Genomic DNA, 5685 nt, shown 5'->3' on the forward strand with positions numbered 1-5685 from the left:
TGCTTTACACAATTGATCTATGTATTGTGATGAATTGTATGAGCCCAATAAATTGATTTAAAAACATTAAATTAAATTAAATTAAAAAAAAGAAAACCTAAACATCAGTTTATTATAAGTATATGGCCCAGATATCCTGCTCATAACTATCCATCCAAATAAAATGAAAACATAAGCCTACATAAAAACTTTAAAAAAAAAAAAAAAGAAGTCACACGTGCAAACCAATGTGTAGCAAAGTACCACAACATAAGGTATGCTCAGTCTTATTCAATTAAAGCAGCATTGATTGAGCACTCACCATGTGCTAAGAGGTCCTGGTGATGCTGCTGGGTGGGCGATGGATTGCTAACCACAAGGTTGGTGGTTCAAACCCGGACAGCTCCGTGGGGGAAAGATGCCATTGTCTACGCCTGTCAAGCTTTGCAGCCTTGGAAACTGACAGGGTCATTATGAGTCCAGATCTGCTCAATAACAGCAGGTTGGGGTTACTTTGTTTTTCTTTCATTATATGCGAAGTACGACAGTTTAAGAAGATAAAATCTGCTGCACCCAACTAGTCTTGGTCATCCCTCCCTTTCTAGACAGTGTCCCTAGAGCAGTGGTTCTCAGCCTTCCTAATGCCGCGACCCTTTATGGTTGTGATGACCCCTCCCCAACCATAAAATTATTGTCATTGCTACTTCATCACTGTCATTTTACTACTGTTTACTTCTGTTATGAATTGGGCAACCCCTGTGAAAGGGTCGTTTGACCTCCTAAGGGGTCGCAACCCATTTCTCTCTCCTCTTCCACTCTAGTCGTTGTCCGGGGGCCTTCGAAGGAGCCTGGGCTTCTTAGAACGTTAACCAGCAGGCCCACGATCACGCTGTGGGGTCAGTGAAAGAAGCCAGTGTCATGCAGTATGAACAACACTATAAAGTCAGACTAGTAGGAGGTCAAAGTTCAGCACTGGCGCCTGCGGGTGACCTGGGCACGGTGAATCAACCTCTCTGAACTTGGCTGTGTCACCTGTCCAGTGGAGATACTAAGCGGTATTCGCTTGTTGGAATGTAGAAATTATAAGAAACTATACAAAGCGGATGGTAGGGTGCTTTGGGGAGTCTCTGAGTGGTACAGCAATGAACATACTTGGCTACTAAGCTAGAGGTTGGTGGTTCAATTCCACTCAGAAGTGCCTGGGAAGAAAAGCCTGGTGACCTGAATCTGAATTATCCGCCATTGAGAATCTGTTAGAGCTCTCGGGGGAGAGATAGACCTCAGTCCTTGACTCTGAGCGAGAAAGAATTCACGCCGAAGCCTGGTTTGTGATCCCAGCGGGTTTGTAGAGAATAATAGAAGCCGTTTCAGGCCCTACAGTAAATGGAACACAGGACAGACAGAGGCCACGGCACAGTTGTGGACCGCAGCCCGGCTGTCTTACATGGTGTAGCTGCTGCTGGGAAAGAGAGCACCAGGGCAAAACCTCGGGCTTTTCAGGGGCCCCGTTGGGAGGTGTGGTCGACAATACTGGTGGACCCCATTGGCTGAACCAAATTCACCTGGTCCAGATGGGCCAATCCAGGTGTAACATCCACCTAGGTGTACCACCCTTCCTGGCTGGAAGCTTGAACCTCTGAGCATGTGTAATGGACGCCCCAGTCCCTGTGCTAGCTACATAACAAATCTATGGAGAACATTTCTGCTCTGATACACACACACATAGATAATTTTTTTGAGAGTCAAAGAGCTACAAGCATAATTTATTAAGAGTGGACAATGCAAGCATTCGCCCTGCCCCTGTGGAGGTTGTTTTGTTTTTTTTTAATAATAATTTTATTGAGGGCTCTTACAGCTCTTCTTTTTAAATCATTTCATTGGAGGTTCGTACAAATCTTATCACAATCCATATATACATCCATTGTGTCAAGCACATTTGTACCTTTGTTGACATCATCATTCTCAAAACATTGGCTTTCTACTTGAGCCCTTGGTATCAGTTCCTCATTTTCCCCTCCCTCCCCGCCCACCCCCAGAACCCCTTGATTATTTATAAATTATTATTATTTTGTCCTATCTCACACTGTCGGACATCTCCCTTCACCCACGTTTCTGCTGTCCATCCCCCAGGGAGGAGGTCGACTGCAATGCACATTTGGTCAGTATGCACATTTGCACATTTGCAGTAGATCGACTGCAATGCACATTTGGTCACCATGAGTGACAATTGTTATCTTGGACTTTATTTTTTTTTAATATACTTTATTGTGTTTTGGTGAGAGCTTACATAGCAAACTGGGATCTCATTAAACAATTTCTATACATATTGTTCAATGGTATTGGCTATATTTTCCCCCTAATATCAACATTCTTCTTTTTTTTAAAGTGGCTTTCTTGATATAGTCGTATTCACAAATCATACACCTCCATATTGCATAGACATCATCACAATCAGTTCTGCCCTCCCCGATGGGCTTTCTTTCTTTCTTTTTTTTTAATTTAAATTTTATTTTATTGGGGGCTCTTATAGCTCTTATCGCAATCCATACATATATCCATTTTGTCAGACACATCTTTACATTATGTCGTCATCATCTTTTCCAAAACATTTCTTTCTACTTGGGGCTTTATTTCTTTAGAGTGCTTTGGCGCATGATAACTGCTCAACAAATGGCGGATTACAGTGCGTTCGGCACTGCGTGACAACGATAAGACAGGGAGGCGAAGTCCACAGGAAGCACAGGGCCAACCCTGACCCAACTTCAGAAGGTGCACGTTCTAACTGGGTTGTTGAGCCTAGCACACACAAACTCACTGTAGCATGCATCAAACCACACATAGCTTCTCTATAAATCACAGAGATCGTGATTGTATTATGAGAAATAAATGAGGAGGCCCGGTAGCACAGTGATTAAGCACTCAGCTGGCAAGCACAAGGTGGGCTGTTCAACCCACTGGGCAGCTCCACGGGGGGAAGGTCTGGTGTTCTGTTTCTGTAAAGATGCCGACCGAGAAAACACTACAGGACAGCTCTACTCTGTCATCTAGAATTACTGTGAGGGAGCTGGAATCGAGTTAAGAACACAACAACAGGAATAGAGAAGACTACCTAGAAGAAGGAGCCCTGATGGAGCACTGCGTTTAGTGTTAGGCTGCTCACTCCAAGGTTGGTGGTTCAAGCCCACCAGTGGTGGCTCCGCAGGAGAAAGATGAAGCTGCCGGCTTCTGTACAGATGGACAGTCTTGGGAACCCCATGGGGCATTTCTGCTCTGTCCTCGAGGGTCAAAATGAGTTGGAATCAACTAGATGGTCGTGGGCTGGTTTTTGTGGTTTGTATATATGTAAAATGACTGATGCCAATATGCCTGGTAATTAAGAAGGAACCGATAAATAGTCATGGTTATTTTAACTAGAAGTTGCCCTCATCCTGAGATTCTCTCTAGGACAGTGGCTCTCAAGATGTGACCCCCAGGGCAACAGCATCAGCATCACCTGGAATTGTCAGTAATGCAAATTCTTGATCCCCTACAGGCCTCCAAAAACCCAACCCAACCCACTGCCATCGCAGCGATGCCAACGCATAGCAATCCCGTCGGATGGGGTTTCACTGCACTGTGAGTTTCTGAGAGTGTGACCCTGTGGGAGTGAAAAGCCCAGTCGTTCTCCCTCAGAGAAGCTGGTGATTTTGAACTGCTGATCTTGCAGTCAGAAGCCCAACACATAACCACGATGCCATCGGGGTCTTCCTCTAGGCCGACTGGATCAGAAATTCTGAGGGTGGGGCCTCTGTGGTTTTAAGAGGCCTTCCAAGTGATTTGAAGGCAGTGGCTCTCCACTTGGCCAAACATTATAATTACCTGGGGTCTGCTAAAACCACATAGCACCCCCTTCACGCAGACCAACGAGAATCTCTAGGGATAAAACCCCACTATTCAAACCACAAAACTCACTGCCATCAGGTCGATGCCAACTCATAGCGACCCTATAGGACAGGGTAGGACTGCCCCGGGAGTTTCTGAGACCCTAACCCTTAACAGGAGTAGAAAGCCAAGAGCTTAGCAGCCCACCACCCTACCAGCACTCCTATTAGACTTTATCCCACCAGTAGACTTTGAAAAGTCTCCCCAGGTTATTCAAGTGTATATTTAAGCTTTTAAAGTTATAGGTAGCGTTTGTGTTGATAAGAAAAGAAGATTCAAACTTCAAAACCAGTACATTTATTACTGTAGGTTATAGAAGATGTCCAAAAGTACTTTTCCCATAGTGTCTCCCCCTCCCCCCACCCCCTGCCAACTGCCCTAGGAGAAGAGAGGCACAGGAAGAAACAACCTCCTTCCTAACCTGAGGTTGAGCTAGGGGTCATGGAGGACCCCAGCCTGCCCTTCTCCTTAGCTGGACTCCATCCCAGGGAAAAGATGCTGGAAATGGGAGCCTGATATTAATTTATTTTAAAGATCATGTTATTTGGGGCTCTTACAGCTCTTGTAACAATCCATACATCAACTGTATCCAGCATATTTGTACATATGTTGCCATAATAATTTTCTAAATATTTACTTTCTATTTGAGCCCTTGGTATCAGCTCCTTTTCCCCCCCTCCTTCCCCCACCCTCCCACCTTCGTGAACCCTTGATAAATTATAAATTATTATTATTTGTTATTTGTTCCCCCTGGGGGTGTGTGTGTTATGCATCGATCATTGTGATCGGTTCTCCCTTCCTCCCCCTGATATTCATTTTTAGTAACTCCATGTTACGTTCCCTCAGGAGGATGAGTGTCTTGTTTACTTATTCATGAGCAGAGAAGATCCTTCATCAGTTCAGGTCATGCACCCCAGGCGCTGGGTCTATGTGGTCCCCACATCCACAGCATGCCTGCCACACCTTGCTGCATCCTAGCTGCCTGCAAAACCCGGGGCAAGTCTCAGACAGAAAGAGACCCTGGCGTGGAGTTTAATCAAGTGGGGGTGAAGTGGAAGCCAGAGTCTCTCGGTGGAGTAACTGAGAGACCTCTGCATAAGTGGTTGTGTTGGAGGAAGTCTCTGGGAGCAGTGGGTTTTGTCTCCCAGCCATGCCTGCAGCCATTGGGCTGGGCTTGTCAGGAAGCATTTCTCAGGAGCGTTTCTCAGGACCCACCTGGTTTGGTGGGGACGCTCGTGGTGAGAAAAGAGCGAGGTGTCTAGTTCTCAGACACAGGCAGAAATCTTACCATGCTTATCATGAGCTATTCGAATGGTCTGGGCCCCAGTTTATTCATTCGTTTCTAAGAATCGGCAATTAAATAAGAGGAAAAAAGGTGCAAAGACTCAGCATGGTGCCGACCCTGGAGATAGTCAGGAAATGTGAGTTTCCCTTCTCTTCCAGAAAGGGGAAGGAGTAGCCGGGGTACGATGGGTCAGTTGCCTGCACGGAGCCTGTGTGACACCCAGTGTCCCGCGGGGCCACCCTGTGCCTGTGTCCCTCAGAAGTATTGCTAACACTGGATAAGGCTGACCCATGAACCACTTCTCTGACAGCTTCTCAGCCCAGGCGCCAGCAAGCTTGTGGTTCAATCCACTTTGCGTTTCAATCTACCTTCCCAGGACAGATCTTGGATGCTTAAGTAACAGGACAGACAGTTTAGTTCGTTCTGAAATTATGATTACAGTGCAAAACCTGTGAGCCCCTGATCCACCCCCCACCCCCCCCTCTCTATAAATCACAGAG

The sequence above is a fragment of the Echinops telfairi genome, unplaced genomic scaffold, assembly GCF_000313985.2.
Source record: "Echinops telfairi isolate 266 unplaced genomic scaffold, ASM31398v2 ScPeMD7_18;HRSCAF=68, whole genome shotgun sequence".
Classification (NCBI taxonomy): Eukaryota; Metazoa; Chordata; class Mammalia; order Afrosoricida; family Tenrecidae; genus Echinops; species Echinops telfairi.